The sequence below is a fragment of the Bubalus bubalis genome, chromosome X (assembly GCF_019923935.1).
Source record: "Bubalus bubalis isolate 160015118507 breed Murrah chromosome X, NDDB_SH_1, whole genome shotgun sequence".
Taxonomy (NCBI): domain Eukaryota; kingdom Metazoa; phylum Chordata; class Mammalia; order Artiodactyla; family Bovidae; genus Bubalus; species Bubalus bubalis.
The window spans coordinates 30,186,465-30,208,246 of NC_059181.1; the positions used below are offsets into that span (position 1 = coordinate 30,186,465).

General features: G+C 39.8%; 1 protein-coding gene across 8 annotated transcripts in view; it reads right to left on the minus strand.

The window, feature by feature from the left end:
- Positions 1-21,782, minus strand: part of TAB3 (TGF-beta activated kinase 1 (MAP3K7) binding protein 3) — a 94,475-nt gene that overhangs the window by 40,960 nt on the left and 31,733 nt on the right. For 4 of the 8 annotated variants that reach the window (XM_025276857.2, XM_025276854.2, XM_025276858.2 and 1 more), the window contains exons 2-3: positions 18,149-18,233; positions 17,794-17,915 (exon numbers count right to left, since the gene is read on the minus strand). The exons of 1 other annotated variant lie outside the window; for it this stretch is intronic. The gene's annotated coding sequence lies outside the window, so the exon portion shown is untranslated. Of the gene's footprint in view, positions 1-13,476; positions 13,642-17,793; positions 17,916-18,148; positions 18,234-21,782 lie in introns of those variants that run through there. 3 more of the 8 variants (XM_025276856.2, XM_044936968.1, XM_044936967.1) reach the window with 3 other exon arrangements.

Genomic DNA, 21,782 nt, shown 5'->3' on the forward strand with positions numbered 1-21,782 from the left:
GAGAGGAGAAGGGGACGACAGAGGATGAGATGGTTGGATGGCATCACCGACTCAACAAACATGAATTCGAGTAAACTCTGGGAGTTGGTGATGGACAGGGACGCCCAGCGTGCTGCAGTCCATGGGCTTGCAAAGAGTCAGACACAACTGAGTGACTGAACTGAACTAATTTACTGACTTGATAATTGTGCTGTGGTTATATACAAGAGTATCCCTATTTTTAGGAACTAGGCAATTAGGAGTAAAGCACATGACATAAACACCTTACTTTCATATGCTCTGTGAAAAAAAAATCCAATATATGTCTATATCTGCATATACATATCATGCATGCACACACAAGTACACAGAGAGAGGGAGCAAGTTATGAAGCACACAGGGAAAGGATGTAAAACAATATGGCAGAGGAGGAAGACCCTGAGCTCACCTCCTCTCATGGGCACACGAAAATCACAACTATTTACAGAGCAACTATTGATGTGAGAGTCAGCAATCTACCAGAAAAGATCTACAACTAAAGATATAAAGAAGGAATCACACAGATGAGTAGAAGAGATAGTCGCAGTACACTCAAGACCCAAAACCCCGGGTTGGCAATCCACAAACAGGAGGATCATTACAATTGCAGAGGTTCTCCCCAAGTAGCAAGGGATATGAGCCCCATATGAGGCTCCCCAGCTCTGGTGTCCTGCAGCAGGAAGACAAGCCTAAAGAACATTTGGCTTTGATGGTTCTCACCTTCAGAAGAACCAAGGGCAGTGGAAAAGAGAGACTCCACTCTCTTAAAGTCACACATAAAATCTCACAAGCTCCCATAAACCATGACAGAAAAAGAAACTGGGAAGGAGCCTGGGTCAGTCACACCCATTGACCTTAGAGAGTCTCCCAGAGGAAACTGGCGGCCGCCATTTTGGGAAGCTTCTTCTATTATATACACACTGGGGCTGGCATGTGCCATTTTGGAATCCTCCATCTAGCTTATAGGCCTCAGGATCCCACTCTGTCCCTTCCACCAGTCTATAGGCACCAGTACACGTCTCAGGCCAAGCAACTAGCCAGGTGGGGACCAGCCCCAGCTAACAGCAGAGCAGCAGTACCTGCACAACCCACCAAGTCCCATCCCCACCCACCACCAGGCCCACACCAGCTCTGAGACACCTTGAGTCCATCAGACAGCCACCCTGGGGTCCAGCCCCACTCACCAGTGGGCCAGCACCAGCTTTGAACACCATGGAACCCACAGCCAGTGGAGTGGAGAACCGACTCTAATAACCAGCAGGCCAACACAAGAGCAGCGAAGCCCAGCCCCATAACTACCCACCCTTGAACATGGGTCTGTCTACACCAGTGAGCCAGCACTAGCCTGAGGACACCTGGCATTCCACAGCCAGTTGCCTCCTGACCCAGCCCACCCACCCAATGTCTGCACAAAGCAGGGACTGGTGCCCAACTAGACCAGGGGCCAGACACACCTACAAAACGATATAGTCAGCCTGCCACGAGAGAAGGACCCATACAACCCACATAGGGGGCTCTCCCCAGAGAATATAGTTGATGACCAGAGGAGAGTGCGCTGCTAAAACATGTAGAATGTCTCCTACAAAAGGCCACTTTTCCAAGGCTAGAAAATATAACCGATCTACCAGATACACAGAAATAAAAATGGCAAATTAGAAACACTGAGTCAACACAGTAACATGCTCCAATCAAAGGAACAAGATAAAACCTAGAAAGAAGAACTAAATGAAGTGGAAACAAACCTAATAAAGAATTCAAGGCAATAAACTACAGTTGATCAAAGAATTGAGAGAAGAATGAACACAGTGAGAGGTTTAACAGTTAGAATACATAAAGAAGAACCAAACAGAAATGAAGACTATAGTAAGTGAAATGAAAATTACGCTAGAAGGAATCAACAGTAGACTAAATGACACAGAGGAATGAATCAGTGAGCTGAAGAGCAGATAGCATAAATCACTGAGCTGACCAAATGTAAAAAAAAAAAAAAAAAAAAAAAAGACATGATGACAGTTTAAAAGGACCTCTAAGATACTGTCAAGTATACTAACATTCAACTTATAAACATCCCAGAAGGATAAAGAAAGTGAAAGTGAAATCACTCAGTCATGTCAGACTCTTTGCAACCCCATGGACTGTAGCCCACCAGGCTCCTTCCATCCATGGGATTTTCCAGGCAAGAGTGCTGGAGTGGATTGCCATTTCCTTCTCCAGGGGATCTTCCCAACCCAGGAATCGAACCTGGGTCTCCCGCATTGCAGGCAGACGCTTTACCATCTGAGCCCCCAGGGAAGCCCCCCAGAAGGATAAGGCAGAGGCAAAGGGGCACAGAACATATTTGAAGACATAATAGCTGAAAACTTTCCTAACCCAGGAAAGGAAATAGACATCCAGGTCAAGGAAGCAAAGATTCTCCAACTTGATAAACCTAAAGAGGTCACACCCAGATATAATGTAATTAAACTCACAAAAATTAAAGACAAGGACAGAATATTAAAAGCAGCAAGGAAAAAGCAAAAGCAGCAAGGAAAAAGCAAGAAGTTACATATGTGGAAACTTCAATAAAGCTATCAGCTGGGATTTTTTTGGAGCTCTGCAGGCCAAAACCAAGTGGCATGATCTTTTTTAAAGTGAGGAAAGGGAAAAACCAACAACCAAGAATACTCTGACCAGCAAGCCTCTCATCCACATTTGATGGAGAAATCAAAGCTTCTACAGAGAGTTCAAAACTAGAAAGACTTCAATACTACTGAACCAGCTTTACAAGAAATGTTAAAGGGTCTTTTCTGAGAAAAAGAAAAGGCCACATCTAGAAACATGAAAAATATGAAAGACAAGACAGGATCAAAAAGGCAGAGGAGTAGGACATGGATCTCACCTTCTTCAACACATCAAAAATGCACCTACATGCTACTGCTAAGTCACTTCAGTCGTGTCTGACATCTGTGCAACCCCATAGACGGCAGCCCACCAGGCTCGCCCGTCCCTGGGATTCTCCAGGCAAGAACACTGGAGTGGGTTGCCATTTCCTTTTCCAATGCAGGAAAGTGAAAAGTGAAAGTGAAGTTGCTCAGTCGTGTCTGACTCCCAGCGACCCCATGGACTGCAGCTCACCAGGCTCCAGGCAAGAGTACTGGAGTTGGGTGCCATTGCCTTCTCCACACCTACATGAGGAATTATTATCACAGAACATCTACTCAATGCAGACAGGGCAAGAAAATTTCCACGTAACTAGACAGGACAAAAGAAAAAAAAAGAGAGAAATTCGGAGGGCTCTTGAGCCTGTAGGAGGGAGCTGTGAAAAAGTTTCTACACACTGGGAAGTTCTCTCAGAGGTAAGAAGATCATCTGGAACAGAGAGGGAACTTCAGAGCCTCAGAGTACAGTGCAAAAACCAGTCTGCAGAGGCTAAAGCAGAGTGAGACCTGTAAAGATGGTTGGTCTAGACACCCAGCACTTTCCAGCCTGAGACACTTGTCCCCGGGGCAGAGTCCGGGTGCTGAGGCTCAGGCTTTGGAGGTCAGAACCAGGCAGAGGACTGCACTTGGCTGCGTGGAGATAGCCTGACGGAGCTAGGGGGTGGTGCACCACACCAAGGGAGTACTGGAAGACGACTGGGCCCACCACAGAGGAAGGTGCCATTGCTGTGGGGTGCACAAGGAAAGAGGAGGGATCGCCATAGTAGTTTCTTTCTCTGCATGTGCTCTCAGGCAACAGGGCACCACCTACACAAGCTTTGGTGAGGGCATGAGCTGTCACTACCATCTCCCAAGGCAATAGAAATAAAAACAAAAAATAAATAAACAGGGAACTTCCCTAGTTGTTCAGTGGCTAAGACTCCACGTTCCCAAGGCAGGGGCCCCAGGTTTGATCTCTGGTCGAGGAACTAGATTTCACATGCAGCAATTAAGTGGCTGCATGCCACAACTACAGAGCCTTCATGCTGCAATGAAGATTGAAGATCACTGCAACTAAGACTCAGCTCAGCCAAATAGGTATTTTTAAAATAATAAATAAAAATAAACAAATAGGACCTAATCAAGTTTACAGAAACAATAAAAAAATGAAAAGACAACCTATGGAATGGGAAAAAATACTCACAAATGATGCAATGGACAAGGGCTTCATCTCCAAAATATACAAAGAGTTCATATAACTCAACAACACAAGAACCAACCCAATCGGAAAAAAGAGCAGAAGACCTTAACTGACATTTCTCCAAAGAAGACATATAGATGGCCAGTACACCCATGAAAAGACACTCAACATCATTCATTATCAGAGAAACACAAATAAAAACTACAATGAGGTACCACGCCACACTAGTGAGCATGGCCATTATTAAAAAGTCTACAAAGAACAAATACTGGAAAGGGTGTGGAGAAAGGGGACTCTCCGACACTACTGGTAGGAATGTAAGTTGGTGCAGCCACTGTGAAGAACAGTATGGTGATTCTTTACCAAACGAAAAACAAAATTAGCATATGATCCAGAAACCCCACTCCTAGGCATATACCCAGACAAAACTGTAATTCAAAAAAATACACACAGCACTATTCCCAATAGCCAAGACATGGAAACAACCTAGGTGTCCATCAACAGACAAATGCATAAAGAAGATGTGTTACATATAAAAAATGGACTACTACTCAGCCATAAAAAAGAATGAACCATGCCATTTGCCGTGACATGGATTCAACTATAGATTATCATACTAAGTCAGAAAGAGAAAGACAGATACCATATGATATCACTTAGACATGGAATCTAAAATATGGCACAAATGAACCTATCTACAAAATTAAGAAGAGACTCAAACAGAATACAGGCCCATGGTTGCCAAGGGGGAATTGGGGAGAGACAGGGATGAACTGAGAGGGGTTAGTAGATGCAAACTATTACACTGAAAGTGAAAGTCACTCAGTCGTGTCCAGCTCTTTGTGATCCCATGGACTATACAGTCCATGAACTTCTCCAGGCCAGAATACTGGAGTGGGTAGCCATTCCCTTCTCCAGGGGATCTTTCCAACCCAGGGACCAAACCCCCAGGTCTCCTGCATTGCAGTCAGATTCTTTACCAGCTGAGCCACAAGGGAAGCCCAAGAATACTGGAGTGGGTAGCCTATTCTTTCTCCAGTGGATCTTCCTGGCCCAGGAATCAAACCAGGGTCTCCTGAATTGCTGGCAGATTCTTTAACAAGTGAGCTATCAGGGAAGCCCAAACTATTACATTGAGAATGGATAAACAACACTGTCATACTGTACAGCAGAGGGAACTATATCCGATCTCTAGGAATAAACCATAATGAAAAAGAATATAAAGAATGTATATATGCTTATAACTGAGTCACTTTGCTGTACAGCAGAAATTAGCACAACATTGTAGATCAACTATTCTTCAATAAAGAATTATGAAAATAAAAAGTTCATTAGTAAAGGCAAACACATAGTAAAGGTAGCAAATCAACCAAGTACAAAACTAGTAGGAAGTTCATAAGACAACAAACACAGTAAAATCATCTATATCCTCATTAAGGGATACAAAAACAAAAAGATATAAAATACTATGTCAAAAACAGTAATTGTAGGCGGACTGGAGTAAAAATAAAGGTTGATATAATGCATCTGAAATAAGAGATCAGCAACTTGAAACAATCATGTAAATATATAGATGACTACATATAAACCTCATGGTAATCACAAACCAAAAAATTTGCAACAGAAAAGAAAAAAGAGAAACGAATCTAAACATAACACTAAATGTAGTCATCAAAGTGGAAGAGAAAAAAAGAAACAACAACAAAAAACAGAAAAATAGCCCCCAAACAACTTACAAAATGGCAATAAGTACATATCAATAATTACTTTAGGACTTCCCTGGGAGTCCATCCAGTAATTAAGAATATGCCTGCCAGTGTAGGGGACACAGGTTCCATCCCCGGTCTGGGAAAATTCCACATGCCATGGAGCAAACAAACCCATGCACCACAACTACTGAGCCTGTGCTCTAGAGCCCATGCACTGCAACTGTTGAAGCCCATGGGCCCTAGAGTCCACGCTCCTCAACAAGAAAAGCCAACACAATGGGAAGCCCATGCACTACAACTGGAGAGTCGCCCCTGCTCACGGCAGCTAGAGAAAGCCCAAGTGCAGCAAGGAAGACTCGGCAAAGCCAAAAACAATAAAGTTAACTAAAAATAAATGAATACATAAAGCCAACCTTATTATTTTAAATAATACTTTAAATGTAAATAGATTAAATGCTCCAATTAAAAGACATAGAATGGCTGAACAGATACAAAAACCATATTTATACTGCCTATAAGAGACTCACTTCAGATTTAAAGACACACACAGGGGGACTTCCTTGGTAGTCCAGTGGCTAAGAATCCACCTTGAAATACAAGGGACACTTTTTTCTTTCTTTTAGTTCTTCCAGTTTATTGCTACCAACCCATCTCCCTCCATCCTCTTCATGCATGCGTGCTCAGTCATGTAACACCATGGACTGCAGCCCGCCAGACTCCTCTGTCCATGGACTTTTCTAGGCAAGAACACTGGAATGGGTTGCCATTTCCTTCTCCAAGGGATGTGGTTTTGATCCCTGGTCAGGGAACCAAGATCCAACATGCCACAGAGCAACTAGCCCTGCGTGCCACAACTATGACTCAGTGCAGCCAAAACTAACTAACTAACTAACTAAATATTTAAAACAAACAAACAAACACAGACTGAAAGAGAGAGAATGGAAAACAGTGTTCCAAACAAATGAAAAACAAGAGAGCCAGGGCAGCAACAGACACACCTATCAACAGAACAGAGAGCCCACAAATAAACCACATATAGTCAATTAATCTATGACAAAGGAAAACATACAGTTTCTTCAATAAGTGTACTGGGAAAACTGGTATCTACAAATAAAGGAATTAAATTTGAACATTTTCTTACACCATACATAAAAACAAACACAAAATTGATTAAAGACCGAAATATAAGACTGAAAACCATAAAACTCCTAGAGTAAACCGTAAGTAGAACATTCCTTGACCTAAATCATAGCAACATATTTTTGGAATTTGTCTCCTAAGACAAAAGAAACAAAACCAAAAACAAATGGGACATAATTAAACTTAAAGCTTTTGCACAGCAAAGAAAACCACGGCTAAAAGAAAAAGACCTACTAAATGGGAGAAAATATTTGCTAATGATATGACCAGTAAGGAGTTCTTAATAATATCCAAAATATACAAACCACTCATACAACTAGATTAAAAAATTAGCAGACATCCTGAATAGACAATTTTCCAAAGAAGACATATAGACATGTCAATCCAAAGATTGACAGGCACATGAAAAGATGCTCAACACTGCTAATCATCAAAGAAATGTAAATAAAAACCACAATGAGATATCACCTCACACCTGTCAGAATGGCTATCATCAAAAAGACCACAAATAACCAAAGTGGGCAAGACTGTGAAGAAAAGGGAACACCTGTACACTGCTAGCAGGTATTGGCACAGCCACTGGGGAAAACAGTATGGAGGTTCCTCAGAAAACTGAAAATAGAGTTACCGTATGATCCAGCAATTGCATTCCTGGATATATATCCAAAGAAAACAAAAACACCACTTTGAAAAGGTATGTGCACCCCAATGTTCACAGCAGCATTACTGACAAGAGCCAAGATATGGAAGCATCCCAAGTGCTCGTTAAGAGATGAATGAATCAAAATGTTCTATGTGTGTCTGTGTATAAAGCAATACTATTCAATCATAAAAAAGAAAATTTGCAACAACACAGATGGTGAATCTAGAGGGTATGATACTTAGTGAAATAAGTCAGAAAGAGACATATGTATGTTATTTATATGTGGAGTCTAAAAAATAAAACAAACTAATTACTATAACAAGACAGACTCACAGATATAGAGAGCAAAGCAGTGGCTACCAATGGGGAGAGGAAAGGGAGGAGGGGCAAAATAGGGGCAGGGGATAAGAAGTGTAACAAACTACTGCTACTGCTAAGTCCCTTCAGTCGTGTCTGACTCTGTGTGACCCCATAGACGGCAGCCCACCAGGCTCCCCCGTCCCTGGGATTCTCCAGACAAGAACACTGGAGTGGGCTGCCATTTCCTTCTCCAATGCATGAAAGTGAAAAGTGAAAGTGAAGTCGCTCAGTCGTGCTCAACTCTTAGGGACCCCATGGACTGCAGCCCACCAGGCTCCTCTATCCATGGGATTTTCCAGGCAAGAGTACTGGAGTGGGTTGCCATTGCCTTCTCTGAACAAACTACTAGGTATACATAAGTTACAAGGATATATTTTACAGGACAGGGAATACAGCCAATATTTTATAATAACTATACATGAAGTATAATATATAAAAATTTGAATAACTATATCATACATCTGAAACTAATATAATATTGTAAATCAACTATAAGTCAGTTTTTTAAAAAAGCAAAGAGTGACAAATATTAACAATACATAAGTCTGTGTAAAGAGCATACAGCATTCTTTGTACCATATTTATTCTTGCAACTTCTCTAGGTTTAGAATTATTTCCCAAAAACAAAGCCAAAACAAGACAAAAGCGAAAGGAAAGCCTGTAGTTCTATTCAGGGATTATCCCTCATACACCACTGCATTCCAGAGTCTGACCTAGTACCTGCTCAAATGTTTGCTACATAATGAAGAATGAATTTCACAATAGTAAAGCAAACTAGCTAGTAAGGTAAGAAAAATATATAAATGAACCTTGCCCCCTACCTTCTGTACACCCCATCTCGCAATAAAAAAATGGGGGATCAGGGATCATGTATGTAATGACTTGTGAATGCTAAGGGAAAATGAAAAATGAGTTTAGGATACTAAATCACTGGGTATAGTTTCTAGTTTGACCCTTTTAAAGCACCCCAGATCTGAAATGCTAAGAGATTCTACCAGTTTAAGCTTTAACTGAAAATGTAGGTATTTACACAACGGAATATTATTCAGCCATTAAAAAGAATACATTTGAATCAGTTCTAATGAGGTGGATGAAACTGGAGCCTATTATACAGAGTGAAGTAAGCCAGAAAGAAAAACACCAATACAGTATACTAACGCATATATATGGAATTTAGAAAGATGGTAACGATAACCCTGTATGCGAGACAGCAAAAGAGACACAGTGTGTAGAACAGTCTTTTGGACTCTGTGGGAGAGGGCGAGAGTGGGATGATTTGGGAGAATGGCATCAAAACATATATTATTATCATATGTGAAATGGATCTCTAGTCCAGGCCCGATGCATGAGACAGGGTGCTTGGGACTGGTGCACTGGGAGAACCCAGAGGGAAGCGATGGGGAGGGAGGTGGGGGGGGGGAGTTCAGGAACACATGTACACCAGTGGCGGATTCATATCAATGTATGGCAAAACCACTACAATACTGTAAAGTAATTAGCCTCCAATTAAAATAAATTAAAAATAAAATAAAATGTAAGTATTTAGTCTTTAGTGTTTAACTTTTTTTTCAGAAACAAGGTTTGAATTTTCCACCTTTTTGATCAAAACAAACACTACCTTCCATTTTCACAGTAAGATTATCTATACCTTGCACTAGCCACAGGAGTCCTAACTGGATGAGTAACCTTGCCAAGTCACTGAAGCACTAAGGCAGTGCAGTCCAATTAAATCATAATGTGATTCATTTTAATTGTCCTAGGAGTTACATTAAGTAAAAAGAAACAGGTGAAATTATTAATAATTCTAATATATTTAATCCAAGACAGCAAAAAGACTATTGTTTTTAACATAAATTCAATATAAACATCACCAATATTTTACAAATTTTTTTCAAACTAAGTCCTGGGAGTGCAGGTATACTTTATAACATATTTCAAGTGCTCAGTATCCACTTGAAGTTACTACCCTCTTTCAACAATAAAAGAGAAGACTCTACACATGGACATCACCAGATGGCCAACGCCGAAATCAGATTGATTATATTCTTTGCAGCCAAAGATGGAGAAGCTCTATACAGTCAGCTAAAACAAGACCAGGAGCTGACTGTGGCTCAGATCATCAACTCCTTATTGCCAAATTCAGACTTAAATTGAAGAAAGTAGGAAAAACCACTACACTATTCAGGTATGACCTACATCAAATCCCTTATATTATACAGTGGAAGTGATAAATAGATTCAAAGGATTAGATCTAATAGAGTGCCTGAAGAACTATGGACAGAGGTTCGTGACACTGTACAGGAGACAGGGATCAAGACCATCACCAAGAAAAAGAAAAGCAAAAAGGCAAAATGGTTGTCTCAGGAGGGCTTACAAATAGCTGTGAAAAGAAGAGAAGCAAAAGACAAGGAGAAAAGGAAAGATATACCTATCTGAATGCAGAGTTCCAAAGAATAGCAAGGAGAGAATAAAGTCTTCCTCAGTGATCAATGCAAAGAAATAGAGGAAAATAATAGAATGGGAAAGACCAGAGATCTCATCAAGAAAATCTGAGATACCAAGGGAACATTTCATGCAAAGATGGGCACAATTAAAGGACAGAAAACGTACGGACCTAACAGAAGCAGAAGATATTAAGAAGAGGTGGCAACAACAGACAGAAGAACTGTACAAAAAGATCTTCATGACCCAGATAACCACGATGGTGTGATCACTCACCTAGAGCCAGACATCCTGGAACGCCAACTCAAGTGGGCCTTACGAAGCATCACTATGAACAAAGCTAGTGGAGGCGATGGAATTCCAGTTGAGCTATTTCAAATCCGAAAAGATGATGTGGTGAAAGTGATGCACTCAATATGCCAGTAAACTTGGAAAACTAGCAGTGGCCACAGGACTTGGAAAAGGTCAGCTTTCATTCCAGTCCCAAAGAAAGGCAATGCCAAAGAAAGTTCAAATTACCGCACAATTGCACTCATCTCACACGCTAGCAATTTAATGCTCAGAATTCTCCAAGCCAGGCTTCAACAGTACATAAACTGTGAACTTCCAGATGTTTAAGCTGGATTTAGAAAAGACTGATGAACCACAGATCAAATTGCCAACATCCACTGGATCATCAAAATACCAAGAGAGCTCCAGAAAAACATCTACTTCTGTTTTATTGACTATGCCAAAGCCTTTGACCGTGTGGATCACAACAAACTGTGGAAAATTCTTCAAGAGATGGGAATACCAGACCACCTGATCTGCCTGAGAAATCTGTATTCAGGTCAAGAAGCAACAGTTAGAACTGGACATGGAACAACAGACTGGTTCCAAATCGGGAAAGGAGTACATCAAGGCTGTATATTGTCACACTGCTTATTTAACTTATATGCAGAATACATCATGTGAAATGCTGGGCTGGATGAAGCACAAGCTGGAATCAAGATTGCTGGGAGAAATATCAACCTCAGACATGCAGATAATACCACCCTTACGGCAGAAAGTGAAGAAGAACTAAAGAGCCTCTTGATGAAAGTGAAAGAGAAGAGTGAAAAAGTTGGCTTAAAACTCAACATTCAAAATACTAAGATCATGGCATCTGGTCCCATCACTTCATGGCAAATAGATGGAGAAACAATGGAAACAGTGACAGACTTTATTTTTTGGGGCCCCAAAATCACTGCAGATGGTGACTGCAGTCATGAAAATAAAGACGCTTGCTCTTTGGAAGGAAAGCTATGATCAACGTAGACAGCATATTCAAAAGCAGAGACATTACTTTGCCAACAAAGGTTCATCTACTGAAGGCTATGGTTTTTTCAGTAGTCATGTATGGATGTGAGTTGGACTATAAAGAAAGCTGAGCACCGAAGAATTGATGCTTTTGAACTGTGGTGTTGGAGAAGACTCTTGAGAGTTCCTTGGACTGCAAGGAGATCCAGCCAGTCCATCCTCAAGGAAATCAGTCCTGAATATTCATTGGAAGGACTGATGCTGAAGCTGAAACTCCAATACTCTGGCCACCTGATGCAAAGAACTAACTTGTTGGAAAAGACTCTGATGCTGGGAAAAATTGAAGACAGGAGGAGAAGGGGACAACGGAGGATGAGATGGTTGAATGGCATTACGGACTCCATGGACATGAGTTTGAGCAAGCTCTGGGAACTGGTGATGGATAGGGATGCCTGGTGTGCTGCAGTCCATGGGGTCACAAAGAGTCAGACATGACTGAGCGACTGAACTGACTGACCTTACTGGTCAGCGCAACTCTAAGGCCTTCAGATTTTGATTTTAAATTACAGGCTAAGAGCTACAACTTTTAAGATTCCCCAAATCATTATCTTCTTTCCAAATCAGTATCTTCTTTAAGAGTATACAATTGACTAGGCACAGGGTCTAGCACAGACAAGGTGTTCAGTATTTCTTAGGTGAAATGAACAAAATGCAATTCACTACATTTAATGATAGGAATGGCTTTATGGTCTTCCCTCATAACTCAGTTGATAAAGAATCTGTCTGCAATGTAGGAGACCCTGGTTCGATTCCTGGGCCAGGAAGATACGCTGGCAAAGTGATAGGCTACCCACTCCAGTAAACCTGGGCTTTCCTTGTGGCTCAGCTGGTAAAGAATCCACCTGCCATATGAAGAACTGGGTTCGATCCCTGGGTTGGGAAGATCCCTTGGAGAAGGGAAAAGCTACCCACTCCAGTGTTCTGGTCTGGAGAATTCCATGGACTGTATAATCCATGGGGTTGCAAAGAGTCGGACACAACTGAGCGACTTTTGCTTCACGCTTCATAACTTTAGGTAATCAAATCTGTTGATATTTATAGAAATGATAATGGCTTTCCTACCAAAAAGGGATTTAACCACTTGCCTGGAAAATCCCATGGATGGAGGAGCCTGGTAGGCTGCAGCCCATGGGGTCGCTAAGAGTTGGATACAACTAAGCAACTTCACTTTCACTTTTCACTTTCATGCATTGGAGAAGGAAATGGCAACCCACTCCAGTGTTCTTGCCTGGAGAATCCCAGGGGCAGGAGAGCCTGGTGGGTTGACGTCTATGGGGTCACACAGAGTCGGACACGACTGAAGTGACTTAGCAGTAGCAGCAGCAGAAGTAGCAGTAGACAACCTGATGGCTATTTAATTATCGTCAATAAGGAGCTTCAGAAGCACCCAAAGGCTTCACTCAAGCTTTCCAAGGGGCTTCAAAGAATGGTTTTTATTAATTTCTCAACTCTACTTTCAAGTCCTTAAAATATAAGGGCAATACAACTGCCTTTTTATAAGAAAGAAAAACAAAGGTCAATAAAAACAAGGATATTTCAGATGACAAGAGCCTGGGATCCACAGACTACTTCAGACCTCTTCGGGGTTTCTAGCTCCTGGCTAGCTTTATTACCATTCAGAACCTCAGGTGCACTGAGACCAAAGTTACTACTGCCTTTATCACCATTATTTATCAGCTAACATTTACTGAACAACTATGGCATACCCTGAAAAGTAGTTATAATTACCTCCACTTTACAAATACAAAATCAAACTCAGAATGGGCACATGGCAGATTCGTGACTCAAATCCAATCCTGCCTTCTTCAACGTCTTTTCTTTCCACAATGTCATTGGTAGCTATCAAGGATGTTCCCAGCTGAGTGACGACAAGCACTCTTCTTTCACTAGGTGCTAGTGGGGAAAAGATAGCAAACTCTCACCAATTTATCATCCCAATAGCGGGGTACAGGTGTGTAGGATGTGGAAGGCAGAGAGGGCAGGAAAGAATCCTTCTGCAAATCAGCTGTTTTCAGACATATAAGAAACAGCTGAAGGGGAAAAGCTGCCATTTTCTTTTTTTTAAGGATTACAAATACTTGCCTTCGAAAAAACATTAAAAAGCATCTTTACAATCAAGGCCAACAGCTTGCTAACCCACAAAGATGGCTACCATCTGAAACGATGATTAATAGTAGACCTACTTTTCACAAGGAGTAGGAATCTAAACTGATAAAAGCTCATTCTCTTCAAGGGATTGTGTCCATAATCTCAAATGTGGTAAGTAGTCTGCTCTGTACATTCACTCACATAAGCAGTAAGTAACATGAATAATCATTATGTATTTCACAATATATAACATTCTCAAATAAACTTGACTTTTGAGGATGATAAAATGCTGAAATACTTTTTAAAAAGCTATTTCCTTTCTGCTCAGAGGGAGGTTAAGCCAACAGATAGTTTACAAACAGAAAATATTCCAACCAATAAGATCAACCAATTTTTTAAAAAAATAAAGTTTTATAGTAAAGTACTACACTGGATTTGTGTATTTAATCTCATAGATAGAATACAACTAAAATTATACACTGTCATATAGGATCTCATATTACAGATATGATTCAGATTAAAACATACAATTGATTCCTGCTCATATATATTACAGTATTCAACAACTATGCAAAACATAGACTTTATTACTTAACAATATTATAATACTGTTACTTTTCATATAATACTAAAATGAGTCATGATGTGACACCTTAAAACAAGCCATAAGATGCAAGTAGTATTTGAATTGTACTAGAACATGACCAAACTCCTGGGACACCCCTGAAACACCCCAACTACTCCACAGATGGCCACAGTTGTGGACTGTGGAGCTGTGTAGGCAGTAACCCTAGATCAAGAATGAACAAATATCGAAGGCATAAACCCTACGACTGTCACACAGTTCCAAAGTCATATAAACCAGAAGATTCTGTAGCATTGAGCCTTTGTTGCCTGCAAACTTTGCAGGATTCCGTATTTCTTAAGGCACTATAGCAAGTGAAGGGCTGGGATGGTATGCTTACCTAAGGCTTCCTCCAGCGGTGCAGAATTTCTCTCAACAGAATTCCCCCTTCCAGTCAGAGAGGAAGTTCCCCAGAGCTCTACTCCTATGCCACAATTCTCTACACTACAGAAGATGACCTCAACACCTAGTGCTTTGTCTCCACAGCCTTTTCTGAGCTCAGCAAATGCTGAGGGCTGTGATGACCCTGACTGTTTACCTCTGCCAAAATTTTAGCTCACTTTCTAAGATAACTACATCACAGGTTATAACCCAATGGTCTGTGGGCCAAAACCAGCCCACCAATCTGTTGGGTTTTGCCTTGGCATGATACAAAGAAAAAAGTTGAGCCACACTTTAGGACAATTTTACATTAAACCTTGGGTATCTAGCTTTTGTCTGAAAAGTCAGATCTACCAGTAGTAGTCAACAACCAGCTGGCTGAAGCTAAGGACATACTCTCTAGCGTGCCTAATCCCTACACTCCCCTCACGTGTTCCAGACAGAGGCCATGCCTTGCTCCATTCACTGACATACTTGTTGGGTCTCTTGACAGCTGAAATGTGTTCAATCGAGAAGTTGAAAGGTAGTACTACACGTATTAGTCTGCCTAGTGTGTCTCAACAGTATGCTATTGATGTGGTAACGTGGGGCACAATGATTCATCATGCAAGTCCACTGCACGTGACACAAGGTGTTTGGCATCCTGGTCTCCCCCTGTAAAATCCCAATAGCACCTCCAAATGGCCCCAGGAAAGGGAACAATATCTGTGGCTGACAATCACTGCTAGAATGTTAAGTTTAGTGAGGTGAGCATTTCCCAGGTTTGAAAAAAAGTTAGCCTTATTGTGAGAGAACTTTTAAGATAATCTTTCAGTGGAAGGCTAAGAGGATTTTTCATACATATACCTGTAAGGATGCTACCAAAAAACAAGTGAGAAATAGGAATAGGAAAGTTATTATTTCCCCTAAATGAGCCTTCCAAATAATTTCTAAAACTATCATCCTATGGGATTTTCATTCATATTAGAAACTTTTTTGACAGTCACATATTCACAGCACTGCATCTATCTCAAATTGTTATATTCTCAAGAGACTACAGACCAAAGTAATATTCATATTCAAAGATTCATCACAGCTATTTTCAAGTTAAATATAAATCCCCAGAAAGAAACAAAAGCATATTCAGATTAAATTGAAGCTTAATGCCCCTCCCCATGAGTATCTATTTGCCAGCTGCCACCTATACAGGACATACCATACATGCCACTGCCTGCCTTCCCCCACGAATCTCCCCAACAGAAATAAAAATAAAGGTACTTGGTATTTCCTCCCAATTCCAAGGCTGGTAACAAAGAGGTAGGATATTAAAAGATAAACAAAGCTTAATGACCTTATATAGTGGTAATGGACAAAAGAAATGGGGAAGCCTTGATTCTTACTTATTAGAAATATTTTGTTCAATTAAGAATGAGTTGGTGGTAGGGGAGAAAATGGTATCTCAGTTAGAGAAATCAAAGATTTCCTTTATAAAGTGACTTCAAAAATATTTCAAGAACATTCTAGAAAAGGCAAAACAATAGAAGACAGTAAAAAGACCGACAGTTGCAGAGGTTTCTGGGGAGGATAGGAGGGCTCGTAGGTGAAACATAAGAGATTTTTAGGACAGTGAAATAATTCTGCATCACACTGTAATGGGAGGTACATGACATTATGCACTTGTCAAAACCCATAGAACTTTTTAACACAAAGAACCAACCTTAAAGTATACAAATTTTTAAAAATCTTTTAGAAAGTCAGGGAGTTCCACGAAGGAATGGAGACCATATGATAAAATCTAACTGTATTACTAGTATACAAAACAGTTATCACTGCAGGGGATGGGGGAAAGCTGCCAATCTAAATAACTTTGGAGTAGTCTGTAAAGCTAAAGACAAAAGGAACTGTACATGAGTACTGTATTCCAGCTGATCTGCCACAGGGGTACAGGTTAACAAAACTGATACACAACTATGCATGCACAATGGGATTAAATAACTAAGTAAATGGATGGTGACTGGTGGGGGCCAGATTTCTCCCTGTTGGAGTGGGAGGTTGCAGAAAAGTAAGGGGAGGAGGCTAGAATGACCTATGTGGTAATGGATTAGACTTGGAGACATCAATATGAACTCATGTTTACCTACAGAGAGAGAGAGAGAGAGAGAGAGAGAGAGAGAGAGAAATGAATACATAGAAATACTTACAGATATGCATAAATATACAGGTAACATATACATAGGATTTCAGCTAAGAGGGCCTAGAAACAGGAAAACCCTAGTAGCCACAGGCACACCTAGCACCTAGATTTTCATTTCCAATAGCATTCTCTAATAAAAGAAACCTGGTCTTTTAGTACCAGAAAGTAAGGACATATTCCAAAAACAAAAAACACAAAGAAAAACCAAGAAACACATGAAGATGAGGGCATGCCAGAGTGAAACAGGAGCCAACCAAGAGAGTTCCTAATGGCCAAAACATAAAAAATTTGAGCAACAAAATAAATAAGGTGGCATTGGATTATGACCCACCATAGAAAAGAAATACCCATAAGCCCAAACTGATAAACAAATGACTGAATAAATAAATAAATAAATAAATAAATCTCCCATGTAGAATTCCCAGTAATTTATGTAGAACACCCTCAAGAAGACAGAGCAAACTTCCTACTCCTTAGGACTAAGACAGGACTACACTTAGTGACTTATTTCCAAACAACACAGCATGGAACAGAGTTTTTACAAAAAAAAAAAAAAGTTAACTTTAGAGCAGAGAAACTTGACAAACATATTCTTAGCCAGGTTACAGAGTAAACATTAACAGTGATAAATCATGATGACAGCATGTACCCTTTATATAACGTAATGAGAATGGTACCTTACCGCTATGGTCTTCCTCCCCCAAACCCATAATAACCCCAGTCTAACCATGAGAAAAACATCAGATAAATCCTAATTGAGGGACATTCTACAAAATACCTGATCAATTATCTTCAAAACTGACAAGGTCATCAAAACAAGGAAAGTCTGAGAAACTGTCACAGCCAAGAGGAGCCTAAAAAGACATGACGATAACTGAAATAGGGTACCCTGGTGGGATCCTGAAAGAGAAAAAATACATTAGGATAAAAACTAAGGAAATCTGCATAAAATATAAATTTTAGTTAATAACAGTTTTAATATTGGTTAATTAATTGTAACAAGTATACCATGCTACTGTAAAGTTATTAGTAACAAAGGAAATCCAGTGCAGGGTATAAAGGAACTATTAACTTTTCAGTTTTTCTGAAAAATTAAAACTGTTCTAAAAAATAAAGTTTGGATTTTAAATTACCTCAAAATGGTTTATGAGCCGTGGCACAGGACTCTTATTCACATCTCCAGCTCTCAAAGCACATTCTTTTCAGTGGACTGGAAATCTGACAAAATGAGGAGATAAGTTGTCCTTTTATTAACTTCCTAACTCAATACAGTGACTTAAGCAGACAGGGTGCTAGACCACACTTTCGGGGCAAGTGGTTCTTTCCCAAGTATCATCACAGACTCTTCTTTTCCTTTAGGTCACAAATATCTTCTACAGTAAATTCTACATTATCCCACAGAATAGAGCAGTTCAGAAAGACAAAAAGTCCACTGCCTGTTTTCTCATAAGGCTTGTGTAACACACCTGGTTGTGATTTACCACCTTGAGCTCCCCATTCCATCAACAGTACAAAGGATGAAGCCCAGGCCTATCAAGCATGTACAAAATTTTCAACTGCACAGGCAAAATAGTATATAACTTTTAAAACAATGCTACTGTATAACCCATTTCTGCTCTATGAAGAATAATTTTTATATACAATAGTGATCTTACTGGCTTATTTTGACAGATGAGCATTCTCTCTCTCCATCATTTAGAAACTATATCCATTCTTAGTAGATCTAATAATTCAACGTTAACCTTATCGTTTTAGGGCAAATACTGGCTTGTATTACATATCAGAGCCATCATGCATTTAAGTTTCCAATTAATCTACTGACTCAACCTCCTTATAACCACAGCAGAGCTAAAATAACATTTCCTGTTTATAATGTCTTTTTTTCAGTGTTTTACTATATTTAAATTTTTTTTTTTTACTTCTCACTTTATCTTAAATAGGACCTGAAAACTTAACTTCAAGTATGAGCAAGAAGTGCTTGTACCTACATGAAGGCTGTTTTCTACCATGTGAAATAGCTTTTTCAGATCTCTGACGTGACAAAAATCTACCCTACATTCATGTTAACCTTATCCCCATCGACTTAATCAGAACAGTTTTCTCTCCTTCCTAAATGACTATAAAAGCTATTGTGTGTTTGTTACCATATTGAGCACTTGAAATAATGTTTATCAACTTTTTTTTCCTCTGGGTTTTATAACTGTAAACCTTGAGAATGAGAACCAAATATGTTTTTTGACCTACAGTGCCTTGTGCACACTAAATAAACAAATGTATAAAGTTCCAATTAAGTGCAAATCTAATTTGCTTTGGTTGAGGTGTTCCAAAGTCTTCATTAGGTCAATTATTAAAAGACATCATCTAAAAAGACACAGGACAACCTACTGGTAACCTATACAAGAGGCAAATCATCTTGACATTTTATTACTTCAAGAGTTTACTGTGAACAGTGTTTTACAAATGGTTGGCTGTGACAGTAAACCATATAATAAATTTACTAGGTAATTAGTATTTAGGGAAATAAAAACAAATATAATAGAAAATATCAGAGTGCTTCAAACTTGGGGCTTCCCAGGTTTGATCCCTGTGTCAGAAGATCCCCTGGAGAAGGAAATGGCAACCCAATTCAGTGTTCTCACCTGGAGAATCCCATGGACAGACGAGTCTGGCAGGCTACAGTCCATGGGGTCGCAAAGAGTCGGACATGGCTTCTCACTTAGTTTAATAAATACTGACTCAAAAAACTGGTATGTGTGTACTAGATCAAGATTAAAATGTATTTCTTACTATAGGCTGCTTTGAGAAATATTGACTTATAGACTATGAACTATGATGAGATATTCTAGGTTCTATAGGAAAATTATTTACTACCTTTCTTTTTCTCTAATATCTGAATAGATGGCACCTTTCTAATTAACAAAGTGGAATCATCTGAAACACTTTTGGATATGACAGTTGGAATAATTCTATTTTGAATTTTCATGAGACTTTATTTTTCGCAAAAGCAACTTCAATTTGTTTTGTGTAGCTCCCACAAACACTTTAGGAGACTCCTGCCTTTCTTAAAGAAATGTGAGTTGTCAATCTCACTAACCCAGAAATTAAAGATCAGAAACTGGTAATTTCTGATTGTAAAGATTTGAAAGATTAACCAAAAAAATGCCATTTTAATCATTTATTTTACAATGTCTAACCTTCAATACTCCTGAATCCACTGTTCATTCATTTAGTAAAATCAGAGCACTCAGCTTGGAGATAAAGAAGGCCCATGCCCTCAAAGTGAAAGAAATGCACTGAGAGAGACAATCGAGTGAGGTTAAGTCCTATAATTTGCCAATAAAAGAATTAAGAACCAAAAAAAAGGGGGTGGGGGTGGGGCAAAGCTTCATGGAGATGACAACATTTAAACTGGGTTGCAAAGAGCAGGATTTTTAAAAATAAAAACCACAGAATTATAAAGCTGGAAAGAAATCTACACATCATCTAACATAGTGTTTTTCAACTGGGGATGAGTTTTGCCTCACAAGGCGCATTTGGCAATGTCTGGAGACATTTCTGTTTGCCATACTGGGGAAGGTTGCTGTTGGGATGTGGTGGGCACAGGCCAGGGATATTGCTCATCATTCTACAGTAAACAGGACAACTCCTGTCAACAAAGGATCGTCTAGCCCAGTATGTCAAGAGTTCCGAGGCTGAAAAATCCTGAACTCAACCTCCATACAATGCTCTAGAGGGATTTAAAAATTTGCTAGAAAGCTAAGACTACAAAACAGGTCTCATAACCTCTCTAGTGTTTAATTCACAACACACACCCACATATGTTATTATACTAGAAAACAGATGTTAAAAAGAATAGGAACATTATTATAAGGAAGAAAAATGAACTATCCATAGACATCAAAGCTGACGCTGTTATACTGTTGTTGTTTAGTCACTCAGTCGTGTCCAACTCTGCAACCCCAAGGACTGCAGCACATCAGGCTTCCCTTCATCATCTTCCTGAGCTTGCTCAAATTGATGTGGGTTGAGTCAGTGATGCCACCCAACCATCTTATCCTCGGTTGTCCCCTTCTCCTGCCTTCAAGCTTTCCCAGCACCAGGGTCTTTTCTAATGAGTCAGCTCTTTGCATCAGTTGGGCAAAGTATTAGAGCTTCAACTTCAGCATCAGTGCTTCCAATGAATATTCAGAGTTGATGTCCTTTAGGACTCACTGGTTTGACCTCCTTGCAGTCCAAGGGACTCTCAAGAGTCTTCTCCATCACCACAGTTCGAAAGTATCAATTCTTCAGTGCTCAGCCTTTTTTATGGTCCAACTCTCACATCCATACATGACTACTGGAAAAACCATAGCTTTGACTATACAGATCTTTGTTGGCAAAGTGATGTTTCTATTTTTTAATACACTGTCTATGTTTGTCATAGCTTTTTTTCCAAGGAGCAAACATTTTTTTTATCTGTCACTACTTCCACTTTTTCCCCTTTTATTTGCCATGAAGTGATGGGACTGGAAGCCATTATCTTTGTTTTTTGAGTGTTGAGTTTTAAGCCAGTTTTTCACTCTCCTCTTTCACCTTCATCAAGAGGCCCTTAAGTTCCTCTTTGCTTTCTGCCATATTGTTATATAGTCTTTCTTGATATAGATGTACTAATGGAATTAGGCTATAATACCATTTTAAAATTATACCCTTATTTTTTCCATTATATAATACTAGACTTTTCATCTATACAACTCATTTATTGAACATGTATCTGAGACTAGAAATATT